Source organism: Triturus cristatus, chromosome 1_1, assembly GCF_964204655.1.
Source record: "Triturus cristatus chromosome 1_1, aTriCri1.1, whole genome shotgun sequence".
Lineage (NCBI taxonomy): Eukaryota > Metazoa > Chordata > Amphibia > Caudata > Salamandridae > Triturus > Triturus cristatus.
The window spans coordinates 1,163,772,540-1,163,798,989 of record NC_140579.1 but is presented as its reverse complement, the minus strand read 5'-3'; positions in this window follow the sequence as shown (position 1 = coordinate 1,163,798,989).

Below are 26,450 nucleotides of genomic sequence, written 5' to 3'. Positions count from 1 at the left end.
CCAGGTCAGCAGTGCTGCTTTAGAGCAACAGAACCAGGTCAGCAGAGCCATTGTAGAGCAGGAGAACCAGGTCAGCAGAGCTGGTTTAGAGCCACCGAACCAGGTCAGAAGAGCTGCTTTAGAGCCAGAGAACCAGGTCAGCAGAGCTGCTTTAGAGCCAGAGAAACCAGGTCAGCAGAGCTGCTTTAGAGCCAAAGAACCAGGTCAGCAGAGCTGCTTTAGAGCCAGAGAACTCGGTCAGCAGAGATTCTTCAAAGCCAGAGAACCAGGTCAGCAGAGCTGCTTTAGAGCCATAGAACCAGGTCAGCAGAGCTGCTTTAGAGCCAGAGAACCAGGTCAGCAGAGCTGCTTTAGAGCCAGAGAACCAAGTCAGCAGAGCTGCTCTAGAGCCTAAGAACCAGGCCAGCAGGGCTGCTCTACAGCCAGAGAACACGGTCAGCAGAGCTGCTTTAGAGCCAGAGAACTATGTTGGCAGAGCCGCTTTACAGCCATAGAACCAGGTCAGCAGAGCTGCTTTAGAGTCAGAGAACCAGGTAAGCAGAGCCGCTTTAGAGCCAGAGAACCAGGTCAGCAGAACTGCTTGAGAACCAGGTCAGCAGAGCTGCTTTAGAGCCAGAGAACCAGGTCAGCAGAGCTGCTCTCGAGCCTAAGAACCAGGTCAGCAGAGCTGCTCTAGAGGCAGAGAACCAGTTCAGCAGAGCTGCTGTAGAGCCAGAGAACCAGGTCAGAGGAGATTCTTTACAGCCATAGAACCAGGTCAGCATAGCTGCTCTAGAGACAGAGAACCAGGACTGCAGAGCTGCTTTAGAGCAACAGGACCAGGTCAGCAGAGCCATTGTAGAGCCAGAGAACCAGGTCAGCAGAGCTGCTTTAGAGGGAGAGAACCAGGTCAGCAGAGTTGCTTTAGAGTTAGAGAAACAGATCAGCAGAGCTGCTTTAGAGCCATAGAAACCAGGTCAGCAGAGCTGCTCTAAAGGCAGAGAACCAGGTCAGCAGAGTCGTTATAGAGCCAGAGAACCAAGTCAGCAGAGCTGCTCTAGAGCCTAAGAACCAGGCCAGCAGGGCTGCTCTACAGCCGGAGAACAAGGTCAGCAGAGCTGCTTTAGAGGGGAAGAACCAGGTCAGCAGAGCTGCTTTAGAGCCAGAGAACCAGGTCAGCAGAGCTGTTTTAGAGGGAGAGAACCAGGTCAGCAGAGTTGCTTTAGAGTCAGAGAAACAGGTCAGCAGAGCTGCTTTAGAGCCATAGAAACAAGGTCAGCAGAGCTGCTCTAAAGGCAGAGAACCAGGTCAGCAGAGTCGTTATAGAGCCAGAGAACCAAGTCAGCAGAGCTGCTCTAAAGCCTAAGAACAAGGCCAGCACGGTTGCTCTACAGCCAGAGAACAAGATCAGCAGAGCTGCTTTAGAGCCATAGAACCAGGTCAGCAGAGCTGCTTTAGAGTCAGCGAACCAGGTAAGCAGAGCCGCTTTAGAGCCAGAGAACCAGGTCAGCAGAGCTGCTCTTGAGCCTAAGAACCAAGTCAGCAGAGCTGCTCTAGAGGCAGAGAACCAGTTCAGCAGAGCTGCTGTAGAGCCAGAGAACCAGGTCAGAGGAGATTCTTTACAGCTATAGAACCAGGTCAGCAGAGCTGCTCTAGAGCCAGAGAACCATGTCAGCAGAGCCTCTTTAGAGCCAGAGAACCAGGTCATCAGAACTGCTGTAGAGCCACAGAACCAGGTCAGCAGAGCTGTTTTAGAGCCAGAGAACTACCAGGTCAGCAGAGCTGCTTTAGAGCCAGAGAACCAGGTCAGCAGAGCCGTTGTAGAGCCAGAGAACCAGGTCAGCAGAGCTGCTCTAGAGCCTAAGAACCAGGACAGCAGAGCTGCTCTACAGGCAGAGAACCAGGTCAGCAGAGCTGCTTTAGAGCCAGTGAACCATGCCAGCAGATCTGCTTTAGAGCCGGAGAACCAGGTTAGCAGAGCTGCTCTAGAGCTAGAGAACCAGGTCAGCAGTGCTGCTTTAGAGCAACAGAACCAGGTCAGCAGAGCCATTGTAGAGCCAGAGAACCAGGTCAGCAGAGCTGGTTTAGAGCCACCGAACCAGGTCAGCAGAGCTGCTTTAGAGCCAGAGAACCAGGTCAGCAGAGCTGCTTTAGAGCCAGAGAAACCAGGTCAGCAGAGCTGCTTTAGAGCCAAAGAACCAGGTCAGCAGAGCTGCTTTAGAGCCAGAGAACTCGGTCAGCAGAGATTCTTCAAAGCCAGAGAACCAGGTCAGCAGAGCTGCTTTAGAGCCATAGAACCAGGTCAGCAGAGCTGCTTTAGAGCCAGAGAACCAGGTCAGCAGAGCTGCTTTAGAGCCAGAGAACCAAGTCAGCAGGGCTGCTCTAGAGCCTAAGAACCAGGCCAGCAGGGCTGCTCTACAGCCAGAGAACACGGTCAGCAGAGCTGCTTTAGAGCCAGAGAACTATGTTGGCAGAGCCGCTTTACAGCCATAGAACCAGGTCAGCAGAGCTGCTTTGGAGTCAGAGAACCAGGTAAGCAGAGCCGCTTTAGAGCCAGAGAACCAGGTCAGCAGAACTGCTTGAAAACCAGGTCAGCAGAGCTGCTTTAGAGCCAGAGAACCAGGTCAGCAGAGCTGCTCTCGAGCCTAAGAACCAGGTCAGCAGAGCTGCTCTAGAGGCAGAGAACCAGTTCAGCAGAGCTGCTGTAGAGCCAGAGAACCAGGTCAGAGGAGATTCTTTACAGCCATAGAACCAGGTCAGCATAGCTGCTCTAGAGACAGAGAACCAGGACTGCAGAGCTGCTTTAGAGCAACAGGACCAGGTCAGCAGAGCCATTGTAGAGCCAGAGAACCAGGTCAGCAGAGCTGCTTTAGAGGGAGAGAACCAGGTCAGCAGAGTTGCTTTAGAGTTAGAGAAACAGATCAGCAGAGCTGCTTTAGAGCCATAGAAACCAGGTCAGCAGAGCTGCTCTAAAGGCAGAGAACCAGGTCAGCAGAGTCGTTATAGAGCCAGAGAACCAAGTCAGCAGAGCTGCTCTAGAGCCTAAGAACCAGGCCAGCAGGGCTGCTTTAGAGCCATAGAAACCAGGTCAGCAGAGCTGCTCTAAAGGCAGAGAACCAGGTCAGCAGAGTCGTTATAGAGCCAGAGAACCAGGTCAGCAGAGCTGCTTTAGAGCCATAGAACCAGGTCAGCAGAGCTGCTTTAGGGCCGGTGACCCAGGTCAGCAGAGCTGCTTTAGAGCCAGAGAACCAGGTCAGCAGAGCTGCTCTAGAGCCTAAGACCCAGGTCATCAGAGCTGCTCTAGAGTCAGAGAACCAGGTCAGCAGAGCTGCTGTAGAGCCATAGAAACCAGGTCAGCACAGCTGCTCTAGAGCCTAAGAACCAGGTCAGCAGAGCTGCTCTAGAGGCAGAGGACAAGGTCAGCAGAGTTGCCGTACAGCCAGAGAACCAGGTCAGCAGAGCTACTTTAGAGGGGGAGAACCAGGTCAGCAGAGCTGCTTTAGAGCCAGAGAACCAGGTCAGCAGAGCTGCTTTAGAGGGAGAGAACCAGGTCAGCAGAGTTGCTTTAGAGTTAGAGAAACAGGTCAGCAGAGCTGCTTTAGAGCCATAGAAACCAGGTCAGCAGAGCTGCTCTAAAGGCAGAGAACCAGGTCAGCAGAGTCGTTATAGAGCCAGAGAACCAAGTCAGTAGAGCTGCTCTAGAGCCTAAGAACCAGGCCAGCAGGGCTGCTCTACAGCCAGAGAACAAGGTCAGCAGAGCTGCTTTAGAGCCAGAGAACCATGTTAGCAGAGCCGCTTTACAGCCATAGAACCAGGTCAGCAGAGCTGCTTTAGAGTCAGAGAACAAGGTAAGCAGAGCCGCTTTAGAGCCAGAGAACCAGGTCAGCAGAACTGCTTGAGAACCAGGTCAGCAAAGCTGCTTTAGAGCCAGAGAACCAGATCAGCAGAGCTGCTCTCGAGCCTAAGAACCAGGTCAGCAGAGCTGCTCTAGAGGCAGAGAACCAGTTCAGCAGAGCTGCTGTAGAGCCAAAGAACCAGGTCAGAGGAGATTCTTTACAGCGATAGAACCAGGTCAGCAGAGCTGCTCTAGAGACAGAGAACCAGGACTGCAGAGCTGCTTTAGAGCAACAGGACCAGGTCAGCAGAGCCATTGTAGAGCCAGAGAACCAGGTCAGCAGAGCTGCTTTAGAGCCATAGAACCAGGTCAGCAGACCTGCTTTAGGGCCGGTGACCCAGGTCAGCAGAGCTGCTTTAGAGCCAGAGAACCAGGTCAGCAGAGCTGCTCTAGAGCCTAAGACCCAGGTCATCAGAGCTGCTCTAGAGTCAGAGAACCAGGTCAGCAGAGCTGCTGTAGAGCCATAGAAACCAGGTCAGCACAGCTGCTCTAGAGCCTAAGAACCAGGTCAGCAGAGCTGCTCTAGAGGCAGAGAACAAGGTCAGCAGAGTTGCCGTACAGCCAGAGAACCAGGTCAGCAGAGCTACTTTAGAGGGGGAGAACCAGGTCAGCAGAGCTGCTTTAGAGCCAGAGAACCAGGTCAGCAGAGCTGCTTTAGAGGGAGAGAACCAGGTCAGCAGAGTTGCTTTAGAGTTAGAGAAACAGGTCAGCAGAGCTGCTTTAGAGCCATAGAAACCAGGTCAGCAGAGCTGCTCTAAAGGCAGAGAACCAGGTCAGCAGAGTCGTTATAGAGCCAGAGAACCAAGTCAGTAGAGCTGCTCTAGAGCCTAAGAACCAGGCCAGCAGGGCTGCTCTACAGCCAGAGAACAAGGTCAGCAGAGCTGCTTTAGAGCCAGAGAACCATGTTAGCAGAGCCGCTTTACAGCCATAGAACCAGGTCAGCAGAGCTGCTTTAGAGTCAGAGAACAAGGTAAGCAGAGCCGCTTTAGAGCCAGAGAACCAGGTCAGCAGAACTGCTTGAGAACCAGGTCAGCAAAGCTGCTTTAGAGCCAGAGAACCAGATCAGCAGAGCTGCTCTCGAGCCTAAGAACCAGGTCAGCAGAGCTGCTCTAGAGGCAGAGAACCAGTTCAGCAGAGCTGCTGTAGAGCCAAAGAACCAGGTCAGAGGAGATTCTTTACAGCGATAGAACCAGGTCAGCAGAGCTGCTCTAGAGACAGAGAACCAGGACTGCAGAGCTGCTTTAGAGCAACAGGACCAGGTCAGCAGAGCCATTGTAGAGCCAGAGAACCAGGTCAGCAGAGCTGCTCTAGAGCCAGAGAAACTAGGTCTGCAGGGCTGCTTTAGAGCCAGAGAAACCAAGTCAGCAGAACTGCTGTAGAGCCAGAGAACCAGGTCAGCAGAGCTGCTCTAGAGCCAGAGAACCAGGTCAGCAGAGCTGCTCTAGAGCCAGAGAACCAGGTCTGCAGAGCTGTTTTAGAGCAACAGAACCAGGTCAGCATAGCCATTGTAGAGCCAGAGAACCAGGTCAGCAGAGCTGCTTTAGAGCCATAGAACCAGGTCAGAAGAGCTGCTTTAGAGCCAGAGAAACAGGTCAGCAGAGCTGCTCTAGACCCAGAGAAACTAGGTCTGCAGAGTTGCATTAGAGCCAGAGAACCAGGTCAGCAGAGCTGCTTTAGAGGGAGAGAACCAGGTCAGCAGAGCTGCTCTAGAGCCAGAGAACCAGGTCAGCAGAGCTGCCTCACAGCCATAAAACCAGGTCAGCAGAGCTGCTCTAGAGCCTAAGACCCAGGTCAGCAGAGCTGCTCCAGAGCCTAAGAACCAGGTCAGAAGAGCTGCTCTAGAGGCAGAGAACCAGGTCAGCAGAGCTGCCGTAGAGCTAGAGAACCAGGTCAGCAGAGCTGCTTTAGAGCCAGAGAACCAGGTCAGCAGAGCTGCTCTAGAGCCTAAGACCCAGGTCAACAGAGCTGCTCTAGAGTCAGAGAACCAGGTCAGCAGAGCTGCTGTAGAGCCATAGAAACCAGGTCAGCACAGCTGCTCTAGAGCCTAAGAACGAGGTCAGCAGAGCTGCTCTAGAGGCAGAGAACAAGGTCAGCAGAGCTGCCGTAGAGCCAGAGAACCAGGTCAGGAGAGCTGCTTTAGAGGGAGAGAACCAGGTCAGCAGAGCTGCTTTAGAGGGGGAGAACCAGGTCAGCAGAGCTGCTTTAGAGCCAGAGAACCAGGTCAGCAGAGCTGTTTTAGAGGGAGAGAACCAGGTCAGCAGAGTTGCTTTAGAGTCAGAGAAACAGGTCAGCAGAGCTGCTTTAGAGCCATAGAAACAAGGTCAGCAGAGCTGCTCTAAAGGCAGAGAACCAGGTAAGCAGAGTCGTTTTAGAGCCAGAGAACTAAGTCAGCAGAGCTGCTCTAAAGCCTAAGAACAAGGCCAGCAGGGCTGCTCTACAGCCAGAGAACAAGATCAGCAGAGCTGCTTTAGAGCCAGAGAACCATGTCAGCAGAGCCACTTTACAGCCATAGAACCAGGTCAGCAGAGCTGCTTTAGAGTCAGCGAACCAGGTAAGCGGAGCCGCTTTAGAGCCAGAGAACCAGTTCAGCAGAGCCTCTTTAGAGCTAGAGAAACAGGTCAACAGAGCTGCTCTAGAGCAATAGAACCAGGCCAGCAGATCTGCTTTAGAGCTACAGAACCAGGACAGCAGAGCTGCTTTAGAGCCAGAGACCACGTCAGCAGAGCTGCTCTAGAGCCTAAGAACCAGGTCAGCAGAGCTGCTTTTGAGCCAGAGAACCAGATCAGCAGAGCTGCTGTAGAGCCAGAGAACCAGGTCAGAGGAGATTATTTACAGCCATAGAACCAGGTCAGCAGAGCTGCTCTAGAGCCAGAGAACCAGGTCAGCAGAGCCTCTTTAGAGCCAGAGAACCAGGTCATCAGAACTGCTGTAGAGCCACAGAACCAGGTCAGCAGAGCTGTTTTAGAGCCAGAGAACTACCAGGTCAGCAGAGCTGCTTTAGAGCCAGAGAACCAGGTTAGCAGAGCCGTTGTAGAGCCAGAGAACCAGGTCAGCAGAGCTGCTCTAGAGCCTAAGAACCAGGACAGCAGAGCTGCTCTACAGGCAGAGAACCAGGTCAGCAGAGCTGCTTTAGAGCCAGTGAACCATGCCAGCAGATCTGCTTTAGAGCCAGAGAACCAGGTTAGCAGAGCTGCTCTAGAGCTAGAGAACCAGGTCAGCAGTGCTGCTTTAGAGCAACAGAATCAGGTCAGCAGAGCCATTGTAGAGCCAGAGAACCAGGTCAGCAGAGCTGGTTTAGAGCCACCGAACCAGGTCAGAAGAGCTGCTTTAGAGCCAGAGAACCAGGTCAGCAGAGCTGCTTTAGAGCCAGAGAAACCAGGTCAGCAGAGCTGCTTTAGAGCCAAAGAACCAGGTCAGCAGAGCTGCTTTAGAGCCAGAGAACTCGGTCAGCAGAGATTCTTCAAAGCCAGAGAACCAGGTCAGCAGATCTGCTTTAGAGCCATAGAACCAGGTCAGCAGAGCTGCTTTAGAGCCAGAGAACCAGGTCAGCACAGCTGCTTTAGAGCCAGAGAACCAAGTCAGCAGAGCTGCTCTAGAGCCTAAGAACCAGGCCAGCAGGGCTGCTCTACAGCCAGAGAACAAGGTCAGCAGAGCTGCTTTAGAGCCAGAGAACCATGTTGGCAGAGCCGCTTTACAGCCATAGAACCAGGTCAGCAGAGCTGCTTTAGAGTCAGAGAACCAGGTAAGCAGAGCCGCTTTAGAGGCAGAGAACCAGGTCAGCAGAACTGCTTGAGAACCAGGTCAGCAGAACTGCTTTAGAGCCAGAGAACCAGGTCAGCAGAGCTGCTCTCGAGCCTAAGAACCAGGTCAGCAGAGCTGCTCTAGAGGCAGAGAACCAGTTCAGCAGAGCTGCTTTAGAGCCAGAGAACCAGGTCAGAGGAGATTCTTTACAGCCATAGAACCAGGTCAGCAGAGCTGCTCTAGAGACAGAGAACCAGGACTGCAGAGCTGCTTTAGAGCAACAGGACCAGGTCAGCAGAGCCATTGTAGAGCCAGAGAACCACGCCAGCAGAGCTGCTTTAGAGCCGTAGAACCAGGTCAGCAGAGCTGTTTTAGAGCCAGAGAACTACCAGGTCAGCAGAGCTGCTTTAGAGCCAGAGAACCAGGTCAGCAGAGCCGTTGTAGAGCCAGAGAACCAGGTCAGCAGAGCTGCTCTAGAGCCTAAGAACCAGTACAGCAGAGCTGCTCTACAGGCAGAGAACCAGGTCAGCAGAGCTGCTTTAGAGCCAGTGAACCATGCCAGCAAATCTGCTTTAGAGCCAGAGAACCAGGTTAGCAGAGCTGCTCTAGAGCCAGAGAACCAGGTCAGCAGAGCTGCTTTAGAGCAACAGAACCAGGTCAGCAGAGCCATTGTAGAGCCAGAGAACCAGGTCAGCAGAGCTGGTTTAGAGCCACCGAACCAGGTCAGAAGAGCTGCTTTAGAGCCAGAGAACCAAGTCAGCAGAGCTGCTTTAGAGCCAGAGAAACCAGGTCAGCAGGGCTGCTTTAGAGCCAAAGAACCAGGTCAGCAGAGCTGCTTTAGAGCCAGAGAACTCGGTCAACAGAGATTCTTCAAAGCCAGAGAACCAGGTCAGCAGAGCTGCTTTAGAGCCATAGAACCAGGTCAGCAGAGCTGCTCTAGAGGCAGAGAACAAGGTCAGCAGAGCTGCCGTACAGCCAGAGAACCAGGTCAGCAGAGCTGCTTTAGAGGGGGAGAACCAGGTCAGCAGAGCTGCTTTAGAGCCAGAGAACCAGGTCAGCAGAGCTGCTTTAGAGGGAGAGAACCAGGCCAGCAGAGTTTCTTTAGAGTTAGAGAAACAGGTCAGCAGAGCTGCTTTAGAGCCATAGAAACCAGGTCAGCCGAGCTGCTCTAAAGGCAGAGAACCAGGTCAGCAGAGTCGTTATAGAGCCAGAGAACCAAGTCAGCAGAGCTGCTCTAAAGCCTAAGAACCAGGCCAGCAGGGCTGCTCTACAGCCAGAGAACAAGGTCAGCAGAGCTGCTTTAGAGCCAGAGAACCATGTTAGCAGAGCCGCTTTACAGCCATAGAACCAGGTCAGCAGAGCTGCTTTAGAGTCAGAGAACCAGGTAAGCAGAGCCGCTTTAGAGCCAGAGAACCAGGTCAGCAGAACTGCTTGAGAACCAGGTCAGCAGAGCTGCTTTAGAGCCAGAGAACCAGGTCAGCAGAGCTGCTCTCGAGCCTAAGAACTAGGTCAGCAGAGCTGCTCTAGAGGCAGAGAACCAGTTCAGCAGAGCTGCTGTAGAGCCAGAGAACCAGGTCAGAGGAGATTCTTTACAGCCATAGAACCAAGTCAGCAGAGATGCTCTAGAGACAGAGAACCAGGACTGCAGAGCTGCTTTAGAGCAACAGGACCAGGTCAGCAGGGCCATTGTAGAGCCAGAGAACCAGGTCAGCAGAGCTGCTTTAGAGCCATAGAACAAGGTCAGAAGAGCTGCTTTAAAGCCAGAGAAACAGGTCAGCAGAGCTGCTCTAGAGCCAGAGAAACTAGGTCTGCAGGGCTGCTTTAGAGCCAGAGAAACCAAGTCAGCAGAGCTGCTTTAGAGCCAGAGAACCAGGTCAGCAGAGCTGCTTTAGAGGGAGAGAACCAGGTCAGCAGAGCTGCACTAGAGCCAGAGTACCAGGTCAGGAGAGCAGCTTCAAAGCCAGAGAACCAGGTCAGCAGAGCTGCTTTAGAGCCATAGAACCAGGTCAGCAGAGCTGCTTTAGAGCCAGAGAACCAGGTCAGCAGAGCTGCTCCAGAGCCTAAGAACCAGGTAAGAAGAGTTGCTCTATAGGCAGAGAACCAGGTCAGCAGAGCTGCCGTAGAGCTAGAGAACCAGGTCAGCAGAGCTGCTTTAGAGCCAGAGAACCAGGTCAGCAGAGCTGCTCTAGAGCATAAGACCCAGGTCAACAGAGCTGCTCTAGAGTCAGAGAACCAGGTCAGCAGAGCTGCTCTAGAGCCTAAGTCCCAGGTCAACAGAGCTGCTCTAGAGTCAGAGAACCAGGTCAGCAGAGCTGCTCTAGAGCCTAAGACCCAGGTCAACAGAGCTACTCTAGAGTCAGAGAACCAGGTCAGCAGAGCTGCTGTAGAGCCATAGACACCAGGTCAGCAGAGCTGCTCCAGAGCCTAAGAACCAGGTCAGAAGATCTGCTCTAGAGGCAGAGAACCAGGTCAGCAGAGCTGCCGTAGAGCTAGAGAACCAGGTCAGCAGAGCTGCTTTAGAGCCAGAGAACCAGGTCAGCAGAGCTGCTTTAGAACCTAAGACCCAGGTCAACAGAGCTGCTCTAGAGTCAGAGAACCAGGTCAGCAGAGCTGCTGTAGAGCCATAGAAACCAGGTCAGCACAGCTGCTCTAGAGCCTAAGAACGAGGTCAGCAGAGCTGCTCTAGAGGCAGAGAACAAGGTCAGCAGAGCTGCCGCAGAGCCAGAGAACCAGGTCAGGAGAGCTGCTTTAGAGGGAGAGAACCAGGTCAGCAGAGCTGCTTTAGAGGGGGAGAACCAGGTCAGCAGAGCTGCTTTAGAGCCAGAGAACCAGGTCAGCAGAGCTGTTTTAGAGGGAGAGAACCAGGTCAGCAGAGATGCTTTAGAGCCATAGAACCAGGTCAGCAGAGCTGCTCTAGAGGCAGAGAACAAGGTCAGCAGAGCTGCCGTACAGCCAGAGAACCAGGTCAGCAGAGCTGCTTTAGAGGGGGAGAACCAGGTCAGCAGAGCTGCTTTAGAGCCAGAGAACCAGGTCAGCAGAGCTGCTTTAGAGGGAGAGAACCAGGTCAGCAGAGTTGCTTTAGAGTTAGAGAAACAGGTCAGCAGAGCTGCTTTAGAGCCATAGAAACCAGGTCAGCAGAGCTGCTCTAAAGGCAGAGAACCAGGTCAGCAGAGTTGTTATAGAGCCAGAGAACCAAGTCAGCAGAGCTGCTCTAGAGCCTAAGAACCAGGCCAGCAGTGTCGTACTTTAATATTCGGGACCGCGTAGGGGACAGGGCCCTACCCCTGTCTATCTTGGCATTAGCGAACCGCAAATGGCAAATGCGGCATGTACGAGTGCTTTATATATCGTTCTAGCTATGAATGCACTGTGTACACGTTATTCAGCTTCACTACGCGGGTTCCATTTTGGAAGCAGTGGCCATCTTGTCATTGCCCTCACATAGGCTATAATGGAGTAAATACGGGCCTCACAGTACATGGGCTTTCCCTCTGACTTCTCTGTGACCTGGGCAGCTGGCTCTGCTGCCCCAGGTCAAACCGGTCTCACGAGCTCCCCTTCCTCCGTCCACCTGTGATTAGCATCAGGGCTTGACCCGTCATAAAACCCTTTCATTCTACACAATCCTCCGGCTAATCTCTTCCACACCTGCTTGTTCCTGCTTTATGACTTGTTTCCCAAAACAGGAGATGCTCATGTTTATTGGGGGGTCTGTTTACATCTGATGTGGGATCTGAACCTTACTGTATAAATCATTGTGGGCTGGCCGAACTGGAATGTGGGATGGTCATCATGACTCTGCCTTTTCTTTGTAATGTACACTTGTATATTGCCGTATCATAAAACCTAGGAATGTATGCTTGAGGCAAGGAAAAGCGTATTTAAGATGAAGTCCGTTCCTATGATTTTCAGCAGTCTCCTGAGAACATACACGCTGTTGTACTTCTAGGATACCTGTCATTGGTCTGCAGCCAATAAACGAATCTTTGACTTCACCCAGAAGACTCTGTGTTTCTGTAGGTCCGGAACAGGGTGAACCCAGAAGTCATAGGGTGTGTGCCCCTGCACCGCTGGGACTAAAATACCCAGTACTTCAGTTTGGCGCCCAACTCGGGACGATTTCAGCGGTACCAGTCCAAGCCAGAGGTTCGTGAGGAGCTTCGTGTGGAAATTCCGGAGGAAGGCCGCCACTTCATCGACCCCTGCATGTCGACGTGGTCCGAAAGTCTTTTCTGCGAGGTTCTCCGCGTCCCGACGGCTACGAAGGACTGCTGCCCTGATTAATCGACCTGTTTTGGACCCTTGACGAATTTGAGAGAGCGAAACAATCGAGAGAGTCTTCTGGTGACGCCATCGATCAGCAATATTCAGTTAAGTATAAGTGGAGCGTCTCCCATTTGTTTTTGGTATCCTTCGGGATCGTTTGATTTGGTAATTTGGTATTTTGGAGTTTGCAAACGCCAAAACCAGAGGACTCGTGTATTCACGAGACTATCGTAATCGATAATCCTTTGACGTTTGGATCTAGACTAGTGAGCAAAGATGCCTGGTTCTGGACTATTTGGTAGATTATTCTGTTTGGGTTGTGGAAAAGATTTCCAGCTAGAGGAATCATGTCCGGTTCCTCCGGTTGGAACTCCAACTTATGAGCTCTATGTAAAACATGGCGTAGGCCCCATTGCATATAACGAAGTGTGGATCCACTACACTAGGAAAGATGGTGTTTTAAAATGGCCCCAAAATGGTAGTTTTGATACCGATATTTTAGATAATTTGGAAATTAAATTGTTTAAGAAGAAAGCCCGGCCGGCGATGTTTGACTCTTTCCGCTTATGGCGAAAGGAAGCCAAACAAAAGGAAATTAAGTTAGCAAAAAAGAATAAGAGGGAGAAAGGTATGACAGTAATGCAAGCAGCTGTACGATTCAAGGACAATGAGGAGGAACAGATGAATGAGCAATTGCACAGGCAGCATAAGTTAGGGATTGACAAATGTTACCCAGCTTTGCCACATTCTAAGCAGAATGAGTTAGAAGAAAAGGAGAAAGATCCCCTGATGTCACATTTATTGAGTTCACCACCCCCGTATGCTCAAACTGCCACGGCGCCTCCCCAGCTTGTAAATATGCCGCCTCCAGTGCATATACTGCAAGCCTCGCCGCAACCGCCAGTTGCTTTGCAGCCGGTTCCTATCCCTGTAGCGCAGCCCTCTCAAGGACTGCCAGTTGTGCTTCCAACTGCCCCCGCACTTCCTGCGACTTTGCCTAATACAGCAGCTGCCTCCCCTGACACTCTTCCTTCCACCACTCCAGTACCTGTCTCTACATCCTCTTTTCTTCCCTCTGTTTTTCCCCCTGTTCTCGCCTCAGCTTCTCCTTCAGCGCGACAGCGCTTAGCTAATGTGGTTACTACTTTAATGTCTCCTCTCTTTGAATCATCTGGTGGGACTCCTGGTTTACAGCGTAAGCAGTTGCGCAGCCAATTGCCTAACCCCGATGAGAAAAAGTTAATAGATAACATGGCGCGTAGATGGATCGTTTTCCCTTCACTGTATAATGTGGAATCAGTTGTCAACGTTTTCCATCAATGGGATGCCCCGAAACAGAGATATGTGTTCGAGAAAATGTGCGAAATTCTCTGTAAAGAATTGGAGGATAGTGGTAAAAATCCGAACCCGCAGGAGTTGTGTAGAGTGAGGTTCGATTTTGGAACTGGTATAATTGTGGACCGCGAAGTAGATAAAGCAGTTGCGGTTGTATTGTCCTTTAGGAATGATGATTGCCAACAGTCATTGTTTGAACAAGATGTCCTTGTGGGGAAAAAGGCAAAAGCGCGACAATACCCTATGAGAGAAGTTCCCCCGGTATGGAAGGAAGCGGTTGCAGCTGCCGGTGGTAACCCCGCTGTGGCAGCGCATTTCCAGCGTGTTTGGGTGCATGTTCCATGGAAGCGCTCTGAGGTGTTAGCGCTTAAGCAGTCCTTGCCTGATCCCCGTAAAAACCCAGCAGGTTATTATAAAGAGTTGTCACAGACGGCAGGGTCATGCATTATGAATCTGGCCGACATAGACATGTTGTTTGGTAATGTTGTTCCACAGCCTCTATGGGGATCAATTCGTAATGTAGATCACAATGCAGAACTAGGGGATACATGGGCTAACATTGTTGCTGCTGATGCGAGACAAACTGGTGGTGCGAAACCAGAACCTTTAGTAGCTGAACTGCCTGGTAGAATCATCACGTATATGAAGACAATAATGCCTGCGATGCGCGTAAATTGGGACAAGTTATCTGCATGCAAGCAGAAGAAAGATGAGACAGTGTCAGACTTCTTTACTAGGTTTGAAGAAACGTTTATTGATCACAGTGGGCAAGATATGAGTACTGAGGGTGGCCAACGGTTATTTGTGGATAAGTTTGTGCAGAATTTACTTCCTGACCTGTGTAAAAAGTTAAAAGATTCAGAAAGTTCTTGGGCTGTTTCTTCTTCAGCGCAAATACTGGCTACTGCACAGTATTATGAAAACAGAGATAAAGACGAGAAAGATAGAACAGAAAAGAAAACGAAGGAACTGAAGACAAAGGTCCTTTTACAGCAGGCCTATCCGCCACGTGGAGGTCAGAATAATTATAGGCAACCCCAAGGTGTCTATCACCAACCCCAACAATTTCAGAACAATCAGCAAATGAACGGGTATTATCAACCACGTGTCCCTATAGGTCCCAACCAATGTTCATACTGTAAAGAGGAAGGTCATTTTAAATATAGTTGCCCTAAACTAATGCAGCGGAACGGTAATATGTATGGCGCAAGAGGTAGGGGTGGTCTGCAAGCTCCTAGAGGCAGAGGGCGTGGAAATGCTCCCCAGAATGCGCGTCCTCTGCCGCCTCAAAGTACCATCAATAGCTTTGATCAGCAAGCTAACGCGATCAGTAATACGGCCCAGGATTATAATAATGATTATTATGCAGAGGACGGTGATGCAGACAGTAATGATTACTAGGACAGCCATAGACAGAGAGAGGGAGTTGTTTCAGTGCCAGTGGATCAGAGTGGACCGTATGTTGAGGTGACTACAGCAAATGTAACGGAGCCTTTTCTGCTAGACACTGGTGCTGCAAAGAGTTCAATCATGCATTCAAAACTCCCTGGCGCACCTTTGTCTGGCGATATAAATGTTTCGGTAGGTTTTTCTGGCGCCCCAGTTAGGAACCCGATTTCTAGTCCCATGTCACTTTCTGTTGGACCTTGCGAGCTGAAAGCACCCCTGATTCTGACAACAGGTTGTGGTGAGAATTTGCTGGGATTAGATTTGTTGAAAAGATTGCATGCTACACTGTATTGTTCTCCTTCAGGAGTACAACTTACATTAGGCAAGAAAGTGATTTCCCCAATGTATTTGTCTAAAAATACAATGCCGCCTGAATTGTCATCCCTTCCGGATTCCCTTTGGGCTACTGGTCCCAATGATGTGGGCCTCTTGGAGATACCGCCATATGTGGTGACTTTAAAGGCTAATGTCAGACTGCCACGTATTCCCCAGTACAAGATCTCTAATGAAGGGCAGAAAGCATTGTTAGACATTGTCAGCGACTTGATTAATAAGGGTGTGATTGAAGAGACAAGAGGCAACGTTTGCAATAGTCCGATTTTACCTGTCTTAAAACGAACGGATCCTTCACAGCCACCTGTTTACAGATTTGTGATCGATCTCAGAGAGGTTAATAAGATTGTTGTGCCACAGTTTCCGGTTGTCCCCGATATAACTGCCTTGTTAACGATGATTCCAGCCTCTGCTGCATGGTTTTCAGTGATCGATCTAAAGAATGCCTTCTTTAGTATCCCAATTGCAGAAGAGAGCAGAGACATTTTTGGTTTTAGTCTGGGAGGCCGAAGCTTCCGCTTCAAACGCGCTCCCCAGGGCTACTGTGAGAGTCCATCCATATACAGTCAGGCTTTGAAGGCGCAGCTTGATGCACTTGTTTTACCTAGTGGCGCTATCCTGATTCAGTACGTGGACGATTTACTGATCGCTGCGGATACTGAGAAGATTTGTAAAGAAGCCACATTGTCACTGTTGCGCCATTTATCCGCTTTCCATCACAAGGTGTCTCTCTCTAAGCTGCAATATTGTCGACAAGAAGTGACCTACTTAGGTCATCTCTTATCGAAGGAGGGAAGGAAACTGACCCCAGAAAGAATTCAAGCCATTGCGCAGTTGAGTGTGCCAAAAACACAGAGAGAAGTGCGTGCTTTCTTGGGCATCACTTCATACTGTAGGCATTGGATCCCTAGTTTTTCTTTATTGGCAAAACCTTTGTTAGCCTTAACATGCAAAGACACACCGAATCCTATCCCATGGTCTGAAGAGTGCCAGAAAAGTTTTGTGGAATTGCGTAATGCATTATGTTCAGCACCTGTGTTGGGTACCCCCGACTACAGTAAGCCTTTTACATTGTATGTTCACGAGAAAGATGGATGTGCGTTGTCAGTGTTAACACAGCCTTTTGGTGACAGACCGCGCCCATGCGCATATTTTTCATCAACCTTGGACCCTGTAGCGAGGGCATTGCCAAGCTGTCTGAGAGCGACAGCTGCTGCAGCGATGTCTATCCGACAATCTGCTGGTTTGGTAATGGACAACACATTGATTGTTATGGTTCCACACGCTGTAGACACATTATTAAATAGGACCAAGACACAACACTTGACTAGTGCGCGATTATCAGGCTACGAACTTACACTGTTAGCAAATCACATACACATAAAGAGATGCAATATGCTGAATCCAGCTACATTGTTGCCAATTCCAGCAGACTCAGATGAGATTGAGCAACATGACTGTCTGTTCAGAACAGAAGAAGAGACGAAAGGGAGAGTAAATCTAAAAGATACTCCCCTGACTGAGTGTGATGGCACTTTATGGGTAGATGGGTCATGTTTCAAGCTCCCTAATGGTGACACGACTGCTGCATATGCTATCACGACTTTGCACACGGTTGTGGAAACTGCACGAGTGCCACATAATTCGGCCCAAGCAGCGGAATTAATCGCCCTCACGAGAGCATGTGTGTTGTCTGAAGGAATGAGAGTGAATATATACACAGATAGCCAGTACGCCTTTGGCGTGGCTCACAATTTTGGGCGACTGTGGAAGGAGCGTGGGTTCCTGACGTCGCATGGAGCTAAAATTCAGAATGGCAAGTTGGTGAATGATCTCCTTGAGTCACTGACCCTACCGTTGCAAGTTGCGATCATGAAATGCAGTGCGCACTGGAAAGTCACAGATGATGTTGGACGTGGGAATGCGTTTGCTGATGAGACTGCGAAAGAAACAGCACAGAATGTGAAGACTAGAATGTATGTTGCAGGCCCCGCAAGATGGGTTGACGATGTTGGAATGTGTGAGAACACAATAGAGAGTGTGAAGTCGCTTCAAGCTGAAGCCACAGAGGAAGAGTTAAGCAAGTGGAGAGAAAGTATGGGTAAGTTGGATGAGAATGGTTGTTGGATTGATCTGACAGAACATAGGCGATGGTTGTTGCCTGATGCATATGTGCTTCCAGTGGTTACTATGGCACATGGAATGGCACATATCAGTACGAAAGGTATATGTAAGTTGTTGGCTCCAGTATGGCAGAATGCTGGGATTCCCAAGTGTGCAGAGAATGTGGTCAAGAATTGCATAGTATGCTTGAAGTACAACCCTGGTAGGGGAACCCCAACTCCAGCTGGTCACTTTGCACCCCCATCATGTCCATTTGAAGTTTTGCAGTTGGACTTTATTCACATGGAAAGATGCAACAACCTGAAATATGTACTGGTGGTTGTTTGTGCTTTCTCAAAATGGATTGAGGCTTATCCTCTGAAAGATAACACTGCCCTATCCACAGCCAAAGCCCTTGTGAAAGAGTTTTTCCCTAGGTTTGGGATGCCAAGAATGGTGTGGTGTGATAACGGAAGTGAGTTTGTGGGTAAAGTGATGAAGAATGTATGTGAAGGGCTAGGGATAAAGCAGAAGTTCCACGCTGCAAATCACCCCCAATCAGCTGGATTAGTAGAACGCTATAATGGAGCCTTAAAGCTCAAGCTGGCCAAAATCCAGGCGAGCACCGGTCTTAAATGGCCTGACGCTCTGCCTCTAGCACTCCTGTCCACCAGAATGACCATACACTCACGAGTGGGGCTTAGCCCTTACGAGGTTGTCTTTGGCCGTCCGGCCAATGTATGGGGTGTACCGAGGCCCATGAAGTACAGTGAGATAGAGCATCCAGTACTGCTCGATTACCTGTATGATTTGACTGTTAAACTGCGTGTTTTGCACCAACAGGTACATGATACTCTCCCTCAAGCCTCTGAGCCTCCTGGACACCCTATCAACCCTGGTACGTGGGTGCTAGTCCGAAATTTCCAGCGCAAGAGCAACGACGAGCCTCGCTGGATCGGCCCTCATCTTGTTCTTCTTTCGACAAGATCAGCAGTGCGAGTGAAAGGGAAGAAGCACTGGATCCATGGTACCCACTGTAAAGTAGTCCCCTTGCCTCTGCCATATGACCAGTGGGTCAAGGAGGGTATCGCCGACTCAGAGACAGACACTGTACCTCGTTTTGTACCATTCAGAGACGCACGCATAAGAGACACAGTTTCAGACCAAGAGAGTGACAATATTCTGCAGGAAGCTGTGCCACCATCAAATCGACTGGACACCACTGAGCCTGAACTTTTGTTTCAAGACCAAACAGCACTTGGCCGTCTCCGCTATAATTTGAGACCTAGGCCCATGGACAAATAAAGATTTCCTCACTATTTCCTTTTTAACATTTTTTGCTCTCCCATCTGAAGGACTTTCTTGATTTTTTGTTTTTCGAACCACCATCCGGGTTCTGCCGCAGGGTCGCGGTGCCAAGACTTTGGGGTACAGGCCGAAGACGCTAGGTCAACGGTTCTGGTTGGTCTAGGGCGTTTCCCTGGACTGACAGGCGTACTCCTTAGCAGAAGACACTCATCCACCGCGAGCGGCCCGAGTAGAGGATGGAGTTTTTTAAGATGGAGAGACCGATTGAGGAAATGAACTCTAACGCAAGGATGTGTAGAATTGTAAAAAGTAAATGTTTTGTCTTTTTGTGCCTTTTTACACTATGTAGTATCATAATGTTTATTGTAGGATTTGTGTTTTTCTCCGCTCAAAAGCCCATTGAACCCACTGAACAGCCTATACCTCTTTCTACTGCCTCCTCTCACTCTTTTCACCCTTTGCCTGAGCACGAACAGACCAGACGATCAGAGTTCGTAACTAACTCGTTTATCCAGCTCTTGCACCAGCACCAACTGGTAATGAATACGACCAATTGCTGGGTGTGTGGGTTAATGCCACATACCATTAACAAGGGTATTCCCTACCTGGTGCTGCCGTATAGTTACAATGGATCGTCATGGGCATTCCAAACCATGTTTCTCTATGCTCTAGATACATACTCCCCTCGCCAACCGCGTTCCATCAGACCTATCACCAATAATAAGGCTTTGATGAAAGGAGTTGCTGATATGAGTAGGGATATCGATGCATACTCATCCATTCCCAAAGAAGAGTTGAGACCTTATGTAGGATGGAACGCGACGGGGTATAGTATTAGTCTGGGTGAAAGACAGCGAAAAATCTCATCTCCAATCTGGGTCGTACCCCACATGGGTGTGTTCTGCTTACAGGGTAATGGTCAGAATCCTAGAGCTCAACTGGGAAGGAGTGACTGTACTGAAACGTACACTTTCCCGTCACAGTTTTCCCCTGCGTTTTTGGCTGCCAAGGGCACATATTTCATCTGTAATGACCGAGCATATACATGGCTGCCCCCTGATTTCTCGGGCACATGTTATATTGCGAACTTGCTACCGCCGACATTTACTGCTGCCTCTGACTATCACAAGACCAGAGTTGTGAGAGGTGTGATTAGTAAGGAGGATACTGCCGGTCAGGAAGCAGGAGACTTCTTCTTGGGTTTCCTGCCGTTTTGGGGACCTATGGTCAATAGTAGGAACCTGAGACAACTGACACGTGTGGTTGAATCCACTGTCAATGTAACGGCTGGTGCCCTTAGTAATCTGACAGCTGAGCTCCAAGCGGATCGCCTTATGACTCTGCAGAACCGCATGGTTCTAGATGTTATTCTTGCAGACCGCGGTGGGGTATGCAAGGTCATCCAATCCAGTTGCTGCATTTTCATACCAGATAATGCTCCAACAGTGTATCAAGCCATCTTCAAACTCCATAAAATATCTGAATCCATACACGTGGATAAGGGAGATTGGTCACTGATGGGGTGGTTCTGGGAATTGATATCTGCCTGGGGTTGGAAAGTTCTGATGGTCATTGGAATGATCTTAGCCATTCTTTTCCTGTTCTGTCTGTGCATACAGTGTGCTCCTGCGATATGTGGTCTCTGTGCTACCTTATGTGTAAAGAAACCTGTATCGAGGGACGAACTAAGTAATAGGATGATGCTACAGCAACATCTCCATGACTTTGCGGACATTGACCTAGACTCGGATTAAGATGAGTATAGTGATTGCCTATGTAAGGGCAAAAGGAGGGTCTGTCGTACTTTAATATTCGGGACCGCGTAGGGGACAGGGCCCTACCCCTGTCTATCTTGGCATTAGCGAACCGCAAATGGTAAATGCGGCATGTACGAGTGCTTTATATATCGTTCTAGCTATGAATGCACTGTGTACACGTTATTCAGCTTCACTACGCGGGCTCCATTTTGGAAGCAGTGGCCATCTTGTCATTGCCCTCACATAGGCTATAATGGAGTAAATACGGGCCTCACAGTATATGGGCTTTCCCTCTGACTTCTCTGTGACCTGGGCAGCTGGCTCTGCTGCCCCAGGTCAAACCGGTCTCACGAGCTCCCCTTCCTCCGTCCACCTGTGATTAGCATCAGGGCTTGACCCGTCATAAAACCCTTTCATTCTACACAATCCTCCGGCTAATCTCTTCCACACCTGCTTGTTCCTGCTTTATGACTTGTTTCCCAAAACAGGAGATGCTCATGTTTATTGGGGGGTCTGTTTACATCTGATGTGGGATCTGAACCTTACTGTATAAATCATTGTGGGCTGGCCGAACTGGAATGTGGGATGGTCATCATGACTCTGCCTTTTCTTTGTAATGTACACTTGTATATTGCCGTATCATAAAACCTAGGAATGTATGCTTGAGGCAAGGAAAAGCGTATTTAAGATGAAGTCCGTTCCTATGATTTTCAGCAGTCTCCTGAGAACATACACGCTGTTGTACTTCTAGGATACCTGTCATTGGTCTGCAGCCAATAAACGAATCTTTGACTTCACCCAGAAGACTCTGTGTTTCTGTAGGTCCGGAACAGGGTGAACCCAGAAGCCATAGGGTGTGTGCCCCTGCACCGCTGGGACTAAAATACCCAGTACTTCAGCAGGGCTGCTCTACAGCCAGAGAACAAGGTCAGCAGAGCTGCTTTAGAGCCAGAGAACCATGTTAGCAGAGCCGCTTTACAGCCATAGAACCAGGTCAGCAGAGTTGCTTTAGAGTCAGAGAACCAGGTAAGCAGAGCCGCTTTAGAGCCAGAGAACCAGGTCAGCAGAACTGCTTGAGAATCAGGTCAGCAGAGCTGCTTTAGAGCCAGAGAACCAGGTCAGCAGAGCTGCTCTCGAGCCTAAGAACCAGGTCAGCAGAGCTGCTCTAGAGGCAGAGAACCAGTTCAGCAGAGCTGCTGTAGAGCCAGAGAACCAGGTCAGATGAGATTCTTTACAGCCATAGAACCAGGTCAGCAGAGCTGCTCTAGAGACAGAGAACCAGGACTGCAGAGCTGCTTTAGAGCAACAGGACCAGGTCAGCAGAGCCATTGTAGAGCCAGAGAACCAGGTCAGCAGAGCTGCTTTAGAGCCATAGAACAAGGTCAGAAGAGCTGCTTTAAAGCCAGAGAAACAGGTCAGCAGAGCTGCTCTAGAGCCAGAGAAACTAGGTCTGCAGGGCTGCTTTAGAGCCAGAGAAACCAAGTCAGCAGAGCTGCTTTAGAGCCAGAGAACCAGGTCAGCAGAGCTGCTTTAGAGGGAGAGAACCAGGTCAGCAGAGCTGCTCTAGAGCCAGAGTACCAGGTCAGGAGAGCAGCTTCAAAGCCAGAGAACCAGGTCAGCAGAGCTGCTTTAGAGCCATAGAACCAGGTCAGCAGAGCTGCTTTAGAGCCAGAGAACCAGGTCAGCAGAGCTGCTCCAGAGCCTAAGAACCAGGTCAGAAGAGCTGCTCTAGAGGCAGAGAACCAGGTCAGCAGAGCTGCCGTAGAGCTAGAGAACCAGGTCAGCAGAGCTGCTTTAGAGCCAGAGAACCAGGTCAGCAGAGCTGCTCTAGAGCCTAAGACCCAGGTCAACAGAGCTGCTCTAGAGTCAGAGAACCAGGTCAGCAGAGCTGCTCTAGAGCCTAAGACCCAGGTCAACAGAGCTGCTCTAGAGTCAGAGAACCAGGTCAGCAGAGGTGCTGTAGAGCCATAGACACCAGGTCAGCAGAGCTGCTCCAGAGCCTAAGAACCAGGTCAGAAGATCTGCTCTAGAGGCAGAGAACCAGGTCAGCAGAGCTGCCGTAGAGCTAGAGAACCAGGTCAGCAGAGCTTCTTTAGAGCCAGAGAACCAGGTCAGCAGAGCTGCTCTAGAGCCTAAGACCCAGGTCAACAGAGCTGCTCTAGAGTCAGAGAACCAGGTCAGCAGAGCTGCTGTAGAGCCATAGAAACCAGGTCAGCACAGCTGCTCTAGAGCCTAAGAACGAGGTCAGCAGAGCTGCTCTAGAGGCAGAGAACAAGGTCAGCAGAGCTGCTGTAGAGCCAGAGAACCAGGTCAGGAGAGCTGCTTTAGAGGGAGAGAACCAGGTCAGCAGAGCTGCTTTAGAGGGGGAGAACCAGGTCAGCAGAGCTGCTTTAGAGCCAGAGAACCAGGTCAGCAGAGCTGTTTTAGAGGGAGAGAACCAGGTCAGCAGAGCTGCTTTAGAGCCATAGAACCAGGTCAGCAGAGCTGCTCTAGAGGCAGAGAACAAGGTCAGCAGAGCTGCCGTAAAGCCAGAGAACCAGGTCAGCAGAGCTGCTTTAGAGGGGGAGAACCAGGTCAGCAGAGCTGCTTTAGAGCCAGAGAACCAGGTCAGCAGAACTGCTTTAGAGCGAGAGAACCAGGTCAGCAGAGCTGCTTTAGAGGGAGAGAACCAGGTCAGCAGAGTTGCTTTAGAGTTAGAGAAACAGGTCAGCAGAGATGCTTCAGAGCCATAGAAACCAGGTCAGCAGAGCTGCTCTAAAGGCAGAGAACCAGGTCAGCAGAGTCGTTATAGAGCCAGAGAACCAAGTCAGCAGAGCTGCTCTAGAGCCTAAGAACCAGGCCAGCAGGGCTGCTCTACAGCCAGAGAACAAGGTCAGCAGAGCTGCTTTAGAGCCAGAGAACCATGTTAGCAGAGCCGCTTTACAGCCATAGAACCAGGTCAGCAGAGCTGCTTTAGAGTCAGAGAACCAGGTAAGCAGAGCCGCTTTAGAGCCAGAGAACCAGGTCAGCAGAACTGCTTGAGAACCAGGTCAGCAGAGCTGCTTTAGAGCCAGAGAACCAGGTCAGCAGAGCTGCTCTCGAGCCTAAGAACCAGGTCAGCAGAGCTGCTCTAGAGGCAGAGAACCAGTTCAGCAGAGCTGCTGTAGAGCCAGAGAACCAGGTCAGAGGAGATTCTTTACAGCCATAGAACCAGGTCAGCAGAGCTGCTCTAGAGACAGAGAACCAGGACTGCAGAGCTGCTTTAGAGCAACAGGACCAGGTCAGCAGAGCCTTTGTAGAGCCAGAGAACCAGGTCAGCAGAGCTGCTTTAGAGCCATAGAACAAGGTCAGCAGAGCTGCTCTAGAGCCAGAGAAACTAGGTCTGCAGGGCTGCTTTAGAGCCAGAGAAACCAAGTCAGCAGAGCTGCTTTAGAGCCAGAGAACCAGGTCAGCAGAGCTGCTTTAGAGGGAGAGAACCAGGTCAGCAGAGCTGCTCTAGAGCCAGAGTACCAGGTCAGGAGAGCAGCTTCAAAGCCAGAGAACCAGGTCAGCAGAGCTGCTTTAGAGCCATAGAACCAGGTCAGCAGAGCTGCTTTAGAGCCAGAGAACCAGGTCAGCAGAGCTGCTCTAGAGCCTAAGAACCAGGTCAGAAGAGCTGCTCTAGAGGCAGAGAACCAGGTCAGCAGAGCTGCCATAGAGCTAGAGAACCAGGTCAGCAGAGCTGCTTTAGAGCCAGAGAACCAGGTCAGCAGAGCTGCTCTAGAGCCTAAGACCCAGGTCAACAGAGCTGCTCTAGAGTCAGAGAACCAGGTCAGCAGAGCTGCTCTAGAGCCTAAGACCCAGGTCAACAGAGCTGCTCTAGAGTCAGAGAACCAGGTCAGCAGAGCTGCTCTAGAGCCTAAGACCCAGGTCAACAGAGCTGCTCTAGAGTCAGAGAACCAGGTCAGCAGAGCTGCTGTAGAGCCATAGACACCAGGTCAGCAGAGCTGCTCCAGAGCCAGAGAACCAGGTCAGCAGTGCTGCTTTAGAGCCTAAGACCCAGGTCAACAGAGCTGCTCTAGAGTCAGAGAACCAGGTAAGCAGAGCTGCTGTAGAGCCATAGAAACCAGGTCAGCACGGCTGCTCTAGAGCCTAAGAACCAGGTCAGCAGAGCTGCTCTAGAGGCAGAGAACAAGGTCAGCAGAGCTGCCGTAGAGCCAGAGAACCAGGTCAGGAGAGCTGCTTTAGAGGGAGAGAACCAGGTCAGCAGTGCTGCTTTAGAGGGGGAGAACCAGGTCAGCAGAGCTGCTTTAGAGCCAGAGAACCAGGTCAGCAGAGCTGTTTTAGAGGGAGAGAACCAGGTCAGCAGAGCTGCTTTAGAGCCATAGAACCAGGTCAGCAGAGCTGCTCTAGAGGCAGAGAACAAGGTCAGCAGAGCTGCCGTACAGCCAGAGAACCAGGTCAGCAGAGCTGCTTTAGAGGGGGAGAACCAGGTCAGCAGAGCTGCTTTAGAGCCAGAGAACCAGGTCAGCAGAGCTGCTTTAGAGGGAGAGAACCAGGTCAGCAGAGTTGCTTTAGAGTTAGAGAAACAGGTCAGCAGAGCTGCTTTAGAGCCATAGAAACCAGGTCAGCAGAGCTGCTCTAAAGGCAGAGAACCAGGTCAGCAGAGTCGTTATAGAGCCAGAGAACCAAGTCAGCAGAGCTGCTCTAGAGCCTAAGAACCAGGCCAGCAGGGCTGCTCTACAGCCAGAGAACAAGGTCAGCAGAGCTACTTTAGAGCCAGAGAACCATGTTAGCAGAGCCGCTTTACAGCCATAGAACCAGGTCAGCAGAGCTGCTTTAGAGCCAGAGAACCAGGTCAGCAGAACTGCTTGAGAACCAGGTCAGCAGAGCTGCTTTAGAGCCAGAGAACCAGGTCAGCAGAGTTTCTCTCGAGCCTAAGAACCAGGTCAGCAGAGCTGCTTTAGAGCCAGAGAACCAGGTCAGCAGAACTGCTTGAGAACCAGGTCAGCAGAGCTGCTTTAGAGCCAGAGAACCAGGTCAGCAGAGTTGCTCTCGAGCCTAAGAACCAGGTCAGCAGAGCTGCTCTAGAGGCAGAGAACCAGTTCAGCAGAGCTGCTGTAGAGCCAGAGAACCAGGTCAGAGGAGATTCTTTACAGCCATAGAACCAGGTCAGCAGAGCTGCTCTAGAGACAGAGAACCAGGACTGCAGAGCTGCTTTAGAGCAACAGGACCAGGGCAGCAGAGCCATTGTAGAGCCAGAGAACCAGGTCAGCAGAGCTGCTTTAGAGGGAGAGAACCGGGTCAGCAGAGTTGCTTTAGAGTTAGAGAAACAGATCAGCAGAGCTGCTTTAGAGCCATAGAAACCAGGTCAGCAGAGCTGCTCTAAAGGCAGAGAACCAGGTCAGCAGAGTCGTTATAGAGCCAGAGAACCAAGTCAGCAGAGCTGCTCTAGAGCCTAAGAACCAGGCCAGCAGGGCTGCTCTACAGCCAGAGAACAAGGTCAGCAGAGCTGCTTTAGAGCCAGAGAACCATGTTGGCAGAGCCGCTTTACAGCCATAGAACCAGGTCAGCAGAGCTGCTTTAGAGTCAGAGAACCAGGTAAGCAGAGCCGCTTTAGAGCCAGAGAACCAGGACAGCAGAGCTGCTCTCGAGCCTAAGAACCAGGTCAGCAGAGCTGCTCTAGAGGCAGAGAACCAGTTCAGCAGAGCTGCTGTAGAGCCAGAGAACCAGGTCAGAGGAGATTCTTTACAGCCATAGAACCAGGTCAGCAGAGCTGCTCTAGAGACAGAGAACCAGGACTGCAGAGCTGCTTTAGAGCAACAGGACCAGGTCAGCAGAGCCATTGTAGAGCCAGAGAACCAGGTCAGCAGAGCTGCTTTAGAGCCATAGAACCAGGTCAGCAGAGCTGTTTTAGAGCCAGAGAACTACCAGCTATGCAGAGCTGCTTTAGAGCCAGAGAACCAGGTCAGCAGAGCCGTTGTAGAGCCAGAGAACCAGGTCAGCAGAGCTGCTCTAGAGCCTAAGAACCAGTACAGCAGAGCTGCTCTACAGGCAGAGAACAAGGTCAGTAGAGCTGCTTTAGAGCCAGTGAACCATGCCAGCAGATCTGCTTTAGAGCCAGAGAACCAGGTTAGCAGAGCTGCTCTAGAGCCAGAGAACCAGGTCAGCAGAGCTGCTTTAGCGCAACAGAACCAGGTCAGCAGAGCCATTGTAGAGCCAGAGAACCAGGTCAGCAGAGCCGGTTTAGAGCCACCGAACCAGGTCAGAAGAGCTGCTTTAGAGCCAGAGAACCAAGTCAGCAGAGCTGCTTTAGAGCCAGAGAA